Here is a 17,161-nt window from a genome sequence, read left to right on the forward strand (position 1 = left end):
AGGCAAAACAAATGATTGTTAGAAACTGCTAATCTAGTTATGAATAAATTTAAGACAAATTAAAATGCAATGCAAAGCTTTCACTGAAGGTGAATACTTGGCAGAAAAGGAGACAACTGACCAGTTATTGTTATAAGACCATTTTTCAGGAAGCCCAAGTGCTAGAAATCCTTGCATATTTTAATTGCTTTAATGCAACTTGTATAAACATAACCTGTCAGATTTTTGAACCTCCTAAGTGATGGCACATCAGACAACAAGCTTACAGCACAGAGAATTGTTGCTTTGTTTACTAACATATGAAATATGTGATCCTCTCAGTTTACTCTACTTTTCAGTGGTCAATTTTACTTTTTCTTTGCAGGTAGTTAGCATTTACATGAGATTTCTTGTGACAATTAAAGGTAATAGAGAAAACACTCTCAAAAGACATACAAAAAGTGAAAAATTCATGCTGACTATTTTGTATTTTGTAATAATTTGTTTTTCAGTGACATATGAAAAAAGTGTATGCAGACAGTTTGGACTTTGCCAAAGGAGCAAAGTCTGTCAGTTTCTTTTTTTTCCCTTCCCTTTCTGATGATGTGTGCAGATTGAGAGAAAAGTGCCAAGCCCTTCGACAATTCTCTAGAGCCTGGAGGGCAGTCTGCCTGGAGTCTGGTGCAGAATTTCACTTCCCTCAAATCTCACTTATGCTTCATGCTGGGTGTTCAATTTTTGGCACACAACAGAAACACTTTCAAAATAAGTGGTGGTGGTTGAAGACAGCCTGACCATAAGCCATTAGGTGGCTGTTGCTAAACAGTTCTTAAAATTCCTCTAATCCCAGTGGAACAATTATCTCACTCTCCGGAAAAAAACTCTGAAATGGCTCAACTGTGTTAAAAATTCAAACAACAACAACAACAAATCTTCTTGGTTTGAATTTCTAAAGCATGTTAACAGAAGCTGAAGAAACAAGAATTTCTTTGTTCTTGAGTTCTCTCGGATGTGTATCTTATCTACCTAGCAGGCAAATAAATGTACCTTCAAAGCTCAGTGATGCTTCAATTGTCTACATCATGATTTCTCTGTCCTACCCACATGATATATATCTTCCCTGCTCACTTACTTCTTTATTGAATTCTTCATAATTGCAACACATGAAAATGAGGGAGAAAAAGAGATTCAGACGAGCACACAGGCTCCATAGAGATAAAATGCCTCCTGAGAGGAAATTCCACCTTCAGAGAATTTTAGCACCTTACAGAAAAACCCCCATGTTTAATCTTTCACCTCACTGGTGTGCCGAGGGTGTTGAGTGACCCTTGGTCGTGCAGAGCAGTCAGGCTCACCTCATCAAGGCTGCAGTTGCAGACACCAGCTGCGATGAGGCTGCAACACCAGTTACCCAACCTGCCACTGGAGCCGGTGGGAGCCAGGGCAGCCATTAGCGGCATAGCAGAGATAATGCCAGGATCTTTTAGAGCTGCTGAACTTCTAAGGAAAGGAGTTACAGAAGAACTCCACAGGAGCCCTGCAACACACAGGGAAGTTAGTGTTTAGGTGCAGCAGCATAATTAAGGCAACTGGGGCACAGTGTTTCATGTTGTTTAGAAAAACCTCCTTGATAAAGTCAGTCTTTGCTTATGCTTTGCAAACAAGTTGCTCTTCTCTTTTGACAGTTCTAGAGGACAGATGGTCTCAGAGCTCTTTCACCACTATGCAGAACCCTGTAGAGAGATCGCCAATTTTTTTTTTCCCCAGTTTTGATGTCTAAATTATTTACAATTTTTAATTTCCACAGTTACAATTAATAATTATACTAAAGTCACTTTATTTAAGGACTGAAAATGTAAAGCTTTCCTCCTTGCCAGACTTCTGAAAGCAACGTAGAGTTTACCTTTAAGAGTTTTAATTAAATTGAAGAGACTGTCATCTTCCTGCTCTTTAAACACTTTTTTTTTTTTTTTTTTTTTTTTTTTTTTTTAAATGAGAACTGTATGGGCCATTCACTTAAGGCTTGGACTCGATGATCCTTGAGGGTCCCTTCCAACTCAAAATATTCTGTGAAATCTGCAAAATCTGTCTCCATTCCCAGCTGCATCTGAAGCATGAGTAGGAATATCTTGCTCTTTTTAATATGTTCCTCCATCTTTTAAAGTCAAATTATTTGGTTCCTGTCTAACTAGAAAAAAAAAAAAAAGACTCATTTAATGACCTTCCTAGCACTCTCAGTTCTGTTAGGGCTGTTACGCTTTGCAGCACAAATTTTATGAGACAGTGTAAATCTCTTGTATTACAGAAAAACAAAAAGGAACACCCCTTTCCTGCAATTTAAAGCCAGAGAACTTGAAAGAAGAATAAAGCAAAATAAACTGCTCTTTTTTCTTTTGTTATCATCAATAAAAAATTACTTCTGTTTGTTGACCTAGATATGCATGTATTCTCCTATGCAGTCTGCTGTTAAATCCTAAGATTCACAACCGTAAATGGACATTGAAGGAAAAAAAAGGATTTGATTTTTTTAAACAGAATTAGCAGTTTTATGATTATTAGCTTCTGCATTAGGAAAATATATCCCAAATAAAACAAAAGCTAACCTTACAGTTTAAGATGTAAATTCTCCTTGTTGCCATAGAGAATAGCTCCTATGCAAACAGGTCTGATAATAATTACACATGATCATGTGAAATAGAATAGGAAGAATTTATCTTTCTTTAAAGCAGCAGGTATGTCTCCTTCCTCTGAGAGTGTCAAACCTAGATGGAGATAGTGATCAAACATGGTGTGACAATTTCCTCAATGTCTCCCTGTGGGAGCTATTAAAATTCATCTTATGCACAAAAAAAATCTTGAGTGTCTAGCCTGGTAAAAAATGTATGTTATCATCCAGGAGACAAGTACTCTATCTTTCCAAAAAATAGAAAACATATTTCATAGACAGTTTTGTGAATTCTTCCTCACTGAAATATATAATTTTTTTTTGTCAGCAGCTTTCTCTTAGCTAGTTGAAAGTGATGGGTGAATCAGCTCTTCAGGGTCTCAACCTGGAGCTTCTTTGTTCCAGCATCATATAGACATGTTCAGTCCTAAAACCATCAAGGCCCATTTGTTTCCAGAAAGCACAAGACGAAATTAAATGCTGGGAGAGTATTAAAAGAAGAAGTATGACTTTGCACAGGACTAACTCCCATGATCAACTTGCTAGATCAGTAAAAATTATTGCAACTCATATTCCAGACTTGCAGTAGTCAGCTGGAGTATTTATTGCAGGTTTCATGAACCTCCTTTGAATCTGCGTAATAAGTGAGTATTCCTTATGAAAGTTTTTCAATAAAATATTGTTATTCAGAGTTTACTTACGAAAGGCCTTTTCCTAATTCTTAGTAATGAGGGAAGAGCTATATTGTATTCTACAAGGAACATTTCATGAGAACAGAATGAATACACTGAAGCCATCAAGGATTACTTACATCAAACAACAAGAGGAGCTCAACAGGAAACACAATATTTGAGAATTTCAACAGCAGATTTATTCATGACATTATGCATTGTGCTAGACTGAGTGATAACTCAGCTCGTTATGGCTGGAGCACAGGTGCTCTCTAGCTTCGCAATCAGAGGAAGAGGGTTCAAGAAGACGGAGAATAATTAAACTAGTGAATGCTTGGCTGCGTGACTGGTGCCATACTCAATGGTTTTGACTTCAATGATCATGGATTGACATTTGAGAAGTCAGATTTGTTGGGAGCTGATGGAATTCACATGGTGAATTGGAGCAAGAGGTCTTTTACACCAAACTGGACAGACTTACAAGGAGAACTATAACTTAGATTTAATGGAGAAAGAGATGGAACTTTGAGTACCAGAAAAACCAGGAGTTGCTGACATATTGGGAACTAACAGAGAAGCAACCATGAAATGTCTCAAAGGAATTATAAGTTGTTCCTCTAAAACTATCACATGGTTGATAGACCAACTAGAGTTGTACATGTAGTGTGGATTGCAAAGAGGAGGAGTTGATATCACTGTGCTTGCAAGCTCTGATACTGCTGGGGGACTTCATCCACCCTAACCCCTTCTAGAAAGCAGAGAAATCTGCAAATAGTCTGTGGAGTCTCCTGGACTCTGTCTGGGATAATGACTTAATCTGAGAGACCGAAAGCCTGACCAGGGGAGAAACATTATTGGACCTGTTGCTTATCAACACAGGTGAAATAATTAGAGGGGTCAGGATTGATGGTTGCCTGGGCTGCAGCTCTCATGACCTAGTAGAATTTGTGCTCCCACAGGACATAGGCCAGGCAATGAGTTAAGTCAAACCCCTGAATTTTAGCAGTGAACTTTCTGTTCCTTAAAGAATTAGTGGATGAGACTCCCTGGGAAACTCAAGGATAAAGGATCAGGACAGAGCTGGCAGTGCTTTAAGGACTTGTTTCCACGAGCAATTTTTTTCTAAGACCTGCATGTGTAAGTAAGGACTTCCAGGCCAAAATAAAGTGCAAGAAGGAAATTTACAGGCAGTGGAACCGAGGGCACGTATCCCAAGAGGAACATAGGGATACTGCTTGGAAACCAGTTGTGTCCGGGGCTGCATCAAAAGGAACATGGCCAACAGGTCAGGTAAGGTGATTCTGTCCCTCCGTCTGCTCTTGTGAGACTTCACTTTGAGTATTGCATCCAATTCTGGGGTTCTTAGCACAGGAAAGACATAGTTCTGTTGGAGAGAGTTCAGAGCCCAGCCTCAAAGACAACCAAAGGGCTGAAACAACTATCTTATAAAGAAAGGCTGAGACTGCTGGGGGTTTTCAGCCTGGAGAAGAGAAAGCAGAACTTTCTGAAGCCTGCCAGTACATAAATGGGTAAGAAAGGAAGATGGAGAGAAGCTTTTTAAAAGACCTGAAGTAACATGTCAAGGAACAGCAGTTTTAAACTGAGAGAGGGTAGATTTAGATCAGATATATCTTTACTGATATATAAAGGAATTCTTTACTGTGAGGGTGGTAGAGCACTGCAACATGTTGCCTAGAGAAGTCATGGATTCCCCATCTCTGGAAGTATTCAGAACCCGGTTGGATAAAGCTTTGAGCAACCTGGTCTAGTAGAACTTGTCCATGGGAAGCGTTTGGGCTAGATGGTCTTTAACTTTCCTGCCAATTTAAACCACTCTATGAACCCCTGTAATCCATTATGTTGATGATGATTATGCTGGTGGTATTAAAATATTTTATCATTGTATTGAAACATGAAACATTTTCAAAGCTGCATCATTTAAATAAATGCATTTTATTTTTTAATTTAAGATGATTAAGAAAAATGAATAGTATCATGACATCAGCATGGTTTACTGAAATGACAGCTGAGTTTGAACAGCATGGCACTTTTTTACCAAGAAATAGTTCTAAGACCGTCACAGATTTGCTAGAAGATAAATAAAGCTATTCATTTTGAATGTTTACTTGTTAGCTTAGAAGAATACATGCATAAACATTAAAATGCAAAACTGTACTTGAAACTTTGATCCAGAACATGGCACGCTACTGCAGTGAAATAAGTCTTCCTCAGCATCACATTCAACAGTAAGTTTTCTTCTTCCAGATTATTCCTTAATTAGCAGGCTTTTCAGTGTTAAAAATACTAGTGTTACTCTCAGTTATTGCAAAAGTATTGGAATCACTGTTTTATATTCCTGACAAGTTTATAAAAACTGAAGACTTCTGGCATTTTGCTGGTTCTCTCAAAACCAAGGACAACAAAGATTTATGTGGGTAAAATTTATTGACCACTATAAACTAATTATTTGTCACGTTCATTCTCTATTTATTGTGGTTAGTTTAGAGATACTATTTAAAGTATGCCCATTAAAAATACTCTCTGAAGTTGTTTACCATGATATTTACATTTTTCTCTAACTCTTTTAAAAACTAAAAAGTGATACAAGGTTTTAAAGTTTTAGAATACTTTTAATTTTTTAATAATTTAAATTGTAAATTTGATATAACTTTTCTTTTTGTCTTAGAATTTTACTACCTCTAAGCCATATAAAAAAAAAAACCTTGCAAACTCATCATTCACACTATTTATATCTGAAAATGTATAAATAAATCATCTTACATCCCACTGTGCAAGACACTGGTTTGGTTTTCACTTTGCTAGACCACACACTACTTTTCAGCAGATTAGCTTCTCTCAGGTTTCCTCCTGTTGGCAAAACCAGGAATTCACTCAAATCTCATCTGCAGGACTAATAAGAATTTTTTGTATTTTGGCAAAATACTCAAACCATTCAAGGACTGAGAAGTCTGTTTGGCATAAATGCACACAATCAATTTATGACTAATGTATGCTAAGAGACACTGACTTTTAGAAGCAATCATAATGCCATTGTATCTCAATGCCTAAAACCTTTACAAACAAGTCAGTCTATGTATATTAAAAGTTCATTTGCCAAACATAATTTTCCAGAAATCCTAGGTAAATTAACCCAGAAAAAAGCTGCATATCAAAAGGCTACTAATAGCAAGAAGATTTTTATTAGACAGAGATGACTTTATTCTGATTTTAAAAAAAATGATTGTTAGGATTTATTAAAGTTCATTGCATGCCTGACTATAAGTGTGCTATCTCCAGACCTTAATGATACTCATGGGAGCCCAGTGGCATACTGGTGGTCTAACAACAGTTCTGAAACTGAGATTTCAAATATCATATTTAGACCTACTTTTACAAACTTTTGTAATTCATTCATCATGCTTTTTAATTAAGGCTTAGCAATCAAAAAATCGCATTGATCTAAAGGGAAAATTTGCCATAAATACTTACCAACATAAAACATATTGCGCATCCTGATGCTTTGGAACAACTGTCACCTATTTAAAATTTGTATCATTATCAGGGTTCTCTAAAGTGCTCTAAATATTGCTGTAGCCATTCCTCCAGTAATGCCACAACTGAAATCAAAAGAGGCATCTAGCTTCATTTAATTTCTGTTAATTTGTCATTTAAATTCTGTTAATTTTGTAGCTTGAGATGATTCTGGAACATGACAAATTTGCAGTTTTTTGATATCTTCTGACTCAAATATCACAAGCATGCTAAATGTCTAGGGACATTTAATTGAAATTGAACTTATTTTGGGAACAATCTCAGGTTAGTTTCTTAATGTCAGTTCTCTGTATTCAGGTAATGTTTACATCTATTTGACATTTCTAATATAAAATAGCTTTTTCTGCCCTTTAACTAGCCACAAATATTTAACTCATCTCAAAAAAATCCTCCTTCTTACTGCTCTAAGTCAAACTTGCATGATATATTGGGGTTTTTTTGTCGTTTGCACCAAAGAACATTTTGGAAATTTTGAAATAATTAAATAACTAAACGAATATCACTGGATGTTAAATCCTTTAAAAAGGAGAAAACCTAATGTACACATGAGGTGACTTTCCCAAAATCTGTTCAGGAGATCACTAACAAAATCGAGACTAAAACCAATTGCTTTTTATTTTGTATAGTATAAAAATCATAGATTGTCTTCACAAATATCTTTCGCTAGCCACCTTTTAATAAAACTATTTACTTTATTCAGAATATTAATAAGAACTTGGCTCTGAAAATATGTTAGAGATTTGAAGCTGTTGGTTCATTTCCTTGGCTCATCATTTGCCTTTACTCACCTTTGCTTTAAATTGCAAGGGCCATTAATTTTCATCAGACAATTTGATTATTTCCTACTTCATGATTAAATTAATAACATTTTCCAAAATTTTTGGAGAGGAAAACTTTAGTGACAAGTACGATACATCATTCACTAGGAGTTTTAGCTGCCTGAAAGATTAAATGAATTAATATTCTACACCAATTTCTGTGAAGGAATCAACATAAAGGAAAGCCATTTTTTGCATTTAAAAAACTACAAATAAGTCCATCCTTTCTTCATATAAGTCAGAAGAACCCAAAATGGAAGTCCAATCTTTATAACATAATTACTATTTGACTGAGCAGCAGCAAAGTTGTTGGAAAAATATGTTTTATACACATAGCTTTAAAGAAGATATGAATGTCTATTGTTGGTATTTTTATTTGGAGATATCAGGTAAAAATGTAATGGATTAGAAAATATACGCAATTATGGCTACAATCAAGAATAAAAGCATCAAAAAATATCACTGGGTGTGGTTTACTAATCAATGGAAAAGGGCCAAGGCAAGAAACAGAGACCTAAAACTTTTTCCCACTTTTTTTTTTCAGTTGAATAATGTAAAGTATTCTCAATTTAGTTCATATTTTTCTCTCATTGTCCACTAAAACTGGCCACTAAACTGCTTCTTTTGGTAGGTATTATCTAGAGAATCCCCGAAGTAATAAAGAAGTTTGGGGAGAAAGTCAGGGCTTCTACCCATATCCATGAAGCAGGTCAAGCCATGTTCCTTGCCATAATCCTAACCAGAGCATATATGACTTTTTACAATGGGACAGGTAGGAACGAGCAACATATGATAGAGTTTCCTCTGTGTTTACTTCTATTTGGTGCTGACAGATTTTGAAAATAATGGAAAAAAGTAAGAATATTGATTAGTGATCAGTTACTATTGTGCAGGCTTTCCAACACTGATCATTATTAGGACACAAGAAAATAGGCTATGAGTAGTATCACTTTCACAGATTATTCTTAAAGTCTAAGGGAAGAAACCCCAAATCCAAACCAAACCAATCAACCAAACCCCAAAACCAACCAAACAAACAAACCGCCCAAACACCACAACTTCCACTCCCCTAAAAAACCCCAAACAAAATTTAAAAAAATGAAACAAAAAACCATGCCACCCCAAAAGAAAAAAAATTCTGAATGTAGTTGTTTACTGATGATTTGGAAAATGAGTTTTTCATTATAACTTTTCAATTTTTATTTCTCGTCCCACTACTTAAGGCAAAGTTCCTTTATTCAGATGACATACAGTGGGTCACTGGTTCCACAAGTTTGATGTTTATAAATTTTCTAGTCTCTGTTTTAAATTTGTAGGAAATCAGTTGCATTTTCTATTCTTTCTTTAAACTGAAACCTCTAAAATGAGAAAAAGTAAATATAGAGATTAGTTTTTGTATTTTGCTTTCCAGATCTTTTCACTTTGCACATTGATATGCTCAGCTTTCAGTCCGTCTTTATGAAAACATATTTACAAATTTCTAATATCTATCATCTGTAAGAAAGGTGCAAGATGTGTTTCAGTTTTTTTCTCCATGTTCTACTGTGTTGGAATTTGTTTTTATTTCAAGGAAAATGAAGAACTAACATTTTTTCTCACATAAAAGGAAAATTCTGTATTTTCCCAATTTAAATAAGACAAACACTTTGTATTGTAGAAATATTCAATATAATATAAATAATCAAATATATTCACACAACTGATGCTGTTAAAATTCAAACACCAAGAAAATAAGCTGAAACTGATACTCAATCTGATGTGAGAATACTGGATTTTTTTTGGAGGAATATCTCTAAAATTCTTTTTGTAGATCGAAGTCTCCTCTTGAAACAAAGATGTCTATACAGCTGTATTCTTATTTTATGTAAGATATTTTCAGCCATGCCTAGAAAGTACTTCTCCTTGCTGTTCTAGTGGATATTACCTTCCCGTGACACTTTCTTTTCAGACTTAAGACAAGAATCTGGGAATCCTGTTCCAACTCCCTACAAGACCAGACTCCATGACTAGAAATTATGATTTTAATTCTTTTTAAAGACATATTTTTCAGTCTAGAAATCTGAGACATTTTTAATATGTATTTCTTTTTCCACTGCCTACTGGAAGCCTGTTGGTAGAAGAAAATGGTGACAAAGATGTTTTCAGCGCAGTTACATGATGCAGACACATACATATTCACAGTACGAAAAGATCATCCTCAAAAAAAAAAAAAAAAAAAAAAGAAAAAAAAAGAAAAAAAGAGTTGAGACATTGCTTAGAATAAAGAATATTCCCTATAGGTAAAATTTAGTTGCATGGGGTATGAAATGTATCAGGACTTAATTGTATTCTTTCAGCATTCACAATAGCAATACAATTTGTTTTACACTTTTTGAAACCACCTCTATCAATATCTGAAAGTTAAGAATTCAGGTAAAAGTGGCATAAGCAGCCCCACTTTTTCTGCTAAACTGGGGTGCACCTTTGAGAATTTGTTCCCCTCTAGGACAAAACAATTATTTCTTGCTGACATAAATTCCTAACAAGGCCTTTCTGTCCTCGACTATATACAACAGGGTTGTGCTTATGCTAATTTGATGTTGTGGGATCATAACCCCCTACTGATGAAATGAATTTTAAAATGTTAACAAAATTACTCGTAGGCATTGCAGAAAATGTAAAATAAAAGGTTGTTGTTTTCCAAATATGCCATTCTTGGAGGTATTCTGTGAATTCTTGGTGTGTGCGTTCATCTGTTAGCAATTTACTTTCAAGATAATTATGCAATTTAATAAAAGGAACTCTGCAGGAATAAAAAAATTACCCTTCCTCCTATTATATGGAAAGAGTTAGAAGGTGCTTTTGTTTTCTTAACCAAGATTTACTGAGCTTTTCCTATTTAAACTTTGCAAAACTTGTGCTCAACCCTATGGGAACCTACAGCCAGCTTAATGCTCACATTGTAGGAAAATGAAGATACTTCAGGGACAAGATAATAAAATAAAGCAAGTCTTTCCACCACTCCCAATGCTTTCTTCCCTTCCCCTAAGTCACTGATACACATCCAAATCAGTTTATAACTTTGGACTTTTTAAAATTACAGACATCACACTTATCTTGATTTAAATTGAAATAATGTACTAAATCATTGTAATTATTTTCCCCCTTAGCCCTTACAATAAAATATATATCGTTATAAAAGCATAAAATACTGTTTGCTCTAAACTGAAGGACGGTCAGCTCAAACTTCATCTCATCCAGAAATGAGCTATCTTTATGTAAAAACAGGCAATGAAAAGCATATGAACTTTGACAAAGATATTTTTTCCCTCTTTTCTTAAAAATTGCACTGTGTCTAAGCAAGCACAGAGAAGTAGTCTTAAATGACAAGTATGGTGTTTCATTTCCCCCAGCAAACTGTGCTTGTGTTTTATTTTCCCACCTATTTTGCTACCTGCTCTTAGGTAGGAAGTAAGCACATAAATGGAGGTGAAATCCAAAGGGAATTGCAGAAGCAATTTTATTTTGTCTGCAGAATTCTGTTAGCTTCGTGTTGTTAATTATTTCCTTGATATTATTTGCCAGAAGATTCTCTTGGCTCTTATCTTTTAAGAGTAATCAAGACCTCTTTATACTGTCTCTAAAAGCTTATTAGAATAATAGATCAACAAAAGGGATTTGTAGATTTTTTTATAGGTTTCACAAAGGTAACTTTCCATTATTCTCTAACAAAAATTAAAGTAATTTTGTTATTTAACTATGAAATATATGACCTCATTTTAGCCTTCTGTAGCGTGAAACTATTGAAACTGACACCTCAATTGCATTTACCCATGGGCTGATGCACTTTGAGGGTCAGGCATGGGCTACTATCAAAGTATGGGCACCTTCCCCAGTTCTTCATAGCTAATTACTACAAGTAAGAAGTTTTCCCCAGAGAGGGACCACTTTTTTTCCATATTTGACAGGTAGAAATTAGCTGCCTAATGGAAAGGAATAGTTCTGCAAATTGAAGGAATTAAGTGAGCTTTTTAAATTTGGGCTCCTTTTAAATTATATTTTAATTTGAATTGAAATGTGAGGTTGGTGTCACAAGGCAGTTTATTTTGGATGCTTTCCAAAAACTTTATAATGCCCACTGCTGATGTATCATGTCTTGTCTTAGAACCAGTATTGAAAAATACTCTGACTTTTGTCTACAAACCAAAGAAATTAAATGAGCAGGAAATTTCCATTTCCACAAAAACTCAGAATTGTGATTTAACCACTGTAATGGTATCACTCAACTAGCATATGACATCATGAATTAAGTACTACGAAAGTGACAAAGTCATCATAGATTAAAAAAAAATAAGCTTGATTCTACCTACTTTTATGAGTCTTCTTTTGGAAGATAATAGTCACAGATAACCTGAAAAGGTGTAATATGATAACATAAAAATAAGCTGCACATGCAACATTATTCCTAATTCCCTTTGCTTTTGAGACAGATCCTCAACTTACACATGATGCTGGAAAACCTCTACGTCTTTAAAATGAAATGTTGAAGCATAACAGGTATTATTATTTCAATTTCAAAGAGTTGGAAAAGAAACCATCCATTTTTTTAAAATCATGGTTTGCTTTCTTATGTACTCTATTTTTCTTTTCTTTCTGATGATTTTCCCATTTACCTCTCCTGATAAAAAAAGTTACTGGATTTATTTCAGTACTTTTTAAAAAATATGCAAGCTTTGGAAAAAAAGAAAAAAAATCAACCCTAAGCCATTTAAGAGAAATAAAAGAACTTGAATATTACCTAAAAAGTTTCCTTATTTCACTTCTTTTGGACTTTCATTTTCATATCTGCAGGAAGAGCTGACAAGACCAATATTTTAAAGTAGTCAGTTCTGTCATAATCCTCTATTCAGTGCTGACTACAGTGGCATGTCATTTGTGCTTTCCTGTCCTATTATGGCCTTTTCCAGGGAGCTTTTCTCCCTCATGAATCTCTTCTGACCTCATCAATATATTTGAAGAAACCCTTCTTACCTGTGAGATATGTGGTTGAAAGGAGATAGTATTACACTCAGCATGGCAGAGAGCTTCTTTCAGTGACACTTTGTTACACAGAGTTTGTGAAGCTGTTCAGCAACATTTCTAACCAACTCATAGGCAATATTTAGGGAATTAAAAGGTCTGGATTGTTCCTTAAACAACTGTTTAACTTGGTTAGGAAAAAAATCACTGCTTGCTGTTGGTAAACCATCAGTAATTGGTAAAGACTGTAAAGCACTTGAATTTCTGCTAATGTATTTTGTGATGGTCAGAATACAGAGAAAAATAATCACTTTGGCATTATTAAAAGCATCTGAACAATACTGTCTTAGTCTTGGGAGTTTCTAAGTCATGTCATATACCTGGCTATTTCAAAAAATTCAGGCTCAAAAACGTCCTTATACCTGATTTTTTTGTTTTTATAAGCACTATAGACCAATGAGCAGGACATTTCCATTTACACAAAACCTCAGAATTATCATTTAATCTCTGTAATGATATCAGATACCCAAGGAAATTTTTGGAATATGAAGATATCACTGTCCATGCATTGCTGTTTATAATTATATATTTTTTGACACAGAGTTCAGAATGGGAAAAGTCAGAAGAGGATTTTGCAGACTCCTCCAAGACTTTAACCATTACATGAGGCCCTTCCTGGACTGTAAAAATTTCAAGAAATTTCTTTTGTGAAGTAGTCTGCTAGATAAGCATAAAATGTAGGAATATATCTCCTTATGTTACTCTCTGGAAATTCAGGAGTCTCCTGAGAGAAGAAAGTGAAAAATAAAAAAGGAAAACAGAATAAAAAATTAGATCTTGTGCAATATTTTCAGACACACAATCTAATATGAATTTGTGCCAAGACTGATTGACTGCATGTCCTTGAAACAGGGAAAAAAGAATTCTTTGGTTTTCCAAACATCACAAAGCAAAGAGAAAGGTTTCTTCAGGATCCCTAATGAGAGAAAAAAAAATAACCATCTAAAGTGCTGGAAGAAAATGAACTATCCAAGAATTATTTAGAAAAATGCAAATATATGTTTGATTGGGGCAGTTTCTGATGGCAGAGAAAGAGTAAGCACATTCTCTGTGAGAAAAAAAAAAACAACAAACAACAAAACAACAAATGTACAGCTTCATGATTTAAGCAAGCAGAACTAGAGGAGGAGGGTGTGAAAAAATCTTTGTCTGAAATAATGCTAAAACACTTGGGGAAGGCAAAGAAAGGAAATAACATGCCCTAAAGATATTTGCACTTAGTGAAAAAAAAAAAAAATCCTGAAATGAGAAAATGAGGACAGGCAATGGGATATAAGATCTTACAGTTAGTGATTTAAGGCTCACTGACACCAGGGAATAGATATGGGAGGGACATGGACAGGAGAGAGTGGCTCATTTAAAACTCAGCACAAGAGACAGAAAATACCCTAACTTCTCCAAACAGCTCAGAAAACTCTTAATAGCTTATTGGCAGGTCTGTAATTCACTCTACAACATCAAATGCAATATATAATCTTCTGTGCTAACTGGGGATGGCCTTGGAGTAAAACAAATGAATCATCTGTCACCCATCCGAATCATCACCTAGCCCTTCAACTTTCCTCCACACTGAGAAAAATCCAACAGCTTTTAGAGAAGCATAGTAAGAGTAGTGATTTTGCCAGTGTGGAAACAGGAGTTTGACTTTGGAACGGTAATATGCAGAGATTTAACCCATTAATCTACTCTTTTTTTTTGAAATTTATTTTCAAGGAATTCAATTTATGCAACCTTCCTTTATAAAGGAGTTTATAATTTATTTAATGTTAACCTGTGTAAAAAGATGATGTTTAAAAGGTTTATTTTCCAAAAAGCTAGCTCAAATGACTGCTTTTCAATGTGTGCTTCACATTAAAGATATTTCAATATAGCACCTGGAGTAATCGAAAGGAAACAGCCTTTTTGCTCCAGACCTTCTGCTCCTTCTGCTGGGAAAGCACAGCACAACTTGTCACAGAAATTAAGACATCAAAGTGTTCCAGAGTAACTAAAATTCTTGTGAAAAATTGAAGTGTTTTGGATGTGATATCTCCTGAATAATTTTTTTTTTCTCAGAAGGACACTGCCAATAAACCACCATAGCAAGACAGAATTGTGCAATCTGAAATTAAGAAATCTTACTATCCTTTCAATTTCCATATCTATGCTACAGAGTTTGAGGTTTACATACCGAGGGGAGAAACACAGAACGTACCTAACTACATACTATATACCCTGTATATGTGTTGCTGAGTCCCTTGGGTATATTCAAGCTCTGCCAAAAGCAGCGACATCCTCTATGACACAAATTGTGGTGTCCTACCCTTTCGGGGCAGGGAACACCCAAGATGCACATGGTTGAAAGGAATGGCAAAAGTGAGAGGCTTTTTTTTCTCCCCCACAAAATCTTACAATGCATTATTGAAAAATTACACTCTTGACAAGGAATTGGTATGTTAGTCCCTGACCTCCTGATATAAGCATGTGGCAGCAGATTTTGGATAAAGGGGTTGTGTAAATAGGAATAGAGAAAGAGAGAGATTAATTCAAGAAAGGGAGAGAAAAAGGAAAGAATAAAGAAAAGAAAAAGAGATCACCAGTCCTGGCTCCAACAACAGTCTGGCTGGGGCTGGGGTGTCCAGGGTACTGGGGCCTAAACTCAGAGTAAGTGAGCACTTGCACAGTATTGAGCTGTGCTTATCCCCAGAAACTAGAAAAAATTATACCCTACCTCTATAGGGCCTGCTTCTCCAGTCACATCCTGTTCTTAGTGTGTGATTACCAATGATCCTTGGCTGTAATCACCAACAATCCTTGACTGATTCCACAGTTACCCAGCTCTCAGTGGGTAACCAGTAACATGGGGGTTAATTTCAGCCACTTGGGCAGTGCCTAGGAAAACGTGAGGTGCTTCCTTTTAGTACTTTTCCCTCAATTCTCTTGCACAAATTTCTGTTTTAAAAGAAAACACAGGAAATAAATATGAATTCTATCTTAATGTGTCAATGGATACAATATCTTTGGACCCCAAAGTATTCTGGAAAAGAAACCCAGCAAGGTTCCATTTCCATTCTTGTTCAGCCCTGTGTAGCTGCTGAGACAGGTCAGGATCTAGAATCTCCCTGGATCTGGGTTTTTCCAGGACAATGATAAAGGTGAACTGGTGAGAAATAATGTTTCTGTCTTCTTCTTTTTTTTTTTTTTTTTTTTTTTTTTTTTTTTTTTTTTTTTTTTTTTTCTTTATAACTGTCCGGTATCTTACAAGATCTGAGTACAACTACAGTTTTTTTCTCTTCAAGTCTGTTCAATTTTCCTTGACAATTTTTTAAATTTTCAAAAGGAGACTTCCTAAAGGAGAAACACTGCAACTTTTAACTAACATGATATCAAAATGCAGCTCGAATAATATTGTTTCATGAAAGCATACAATATTTTTCTGGTGGTGTTTTTTTCCCTACTTAAACGGGAAACTAGAAATGACCTAATGATAATAGCACATAAACTAAATATTTAATATTTCAGAACATATAATTTCTGCTTTTTTTTAGCCAAAAAAAATCTTTCTTCTAAAGGTTGCTGAGTTCATGACAAAAATAAATGTACAAATATATATATTTACAGATACTTTATAAATTCATAAAGGCAAACTTTAAAAATTGAAATACTGTGGTTTTCATATGGTTTTATTTTGGCATATTTTAATATATCCATTTATTTAATCTTTTTTTTTATTTGGAGAAGGTAAAGAGAAATTTGCCTTCTTAGGCATTCTTGACTAGAAACAACATTTCTACTGTAATGGAAATTAAAAAGGAAAGAATAATTTTCTTTGGAGATAGACAACAGCAGTTTTTGGGAGGTTGTTTTATCTTTAGGTTTTTTGCTAATTAGGGAAATTTTTCATTTTCTTAAATCAGATTGGGCAACAAGACCTTTTTCACATTAGTTGATGGTACCTTTATAGCACTGGAATAATTAACAGCAAAGTCTTTGATACAGTATTTCTGGAGTTATTTTGATGCTACAATATTTTGTTAAAATATAAGAAGTTCACTGTAAAGCTAAGGAAAATAAATTGACATTTATCTGAAAATGAAAAGTACTAAAATGTATGGTAAAGATAAGGTTCTTTGGAACCTCCCCAGGTGATATCTGCTGTTAATTATTTTCTGTCCAGCAAGAACTTTGTGGGCTGTACTGCTAAATAACTACTAGAATAACTACTAGAAATAATTGAATATTTGAACATTTTGCATTATTTATTTATTTATTTATTTATTTATTTATTTATTTATTTTGCAATGACATAAGAACATTGGCTTTTTCCTATAAGCAAACTAAGCAAAGGCTCCTAATAAGGACCTGTTAGGGCAGCTACAGAGAAGAGTCACAAGAAAGAGCAGAGTGTTTGAACACTGTTCCTGTGATGAAAGGTTGAG

This window comes from Chamaea fasciata, unplaced genomic scaffold, assembly GCF_029207755.1.
Source record: "Chamaea fasciata isolate MVZ Bird 193981 ecotype frontalis unplaced genomic scaffold, bChaFas1.0.hap1 SCAF_1, whole genome shotgun sequence".
NCBI classification, from domain to species: Eukaryota; Metazoa; Chordata; class Aves; order Passeriformes; family Sylviidae; genus Chamaea; species Chamaea fasciata.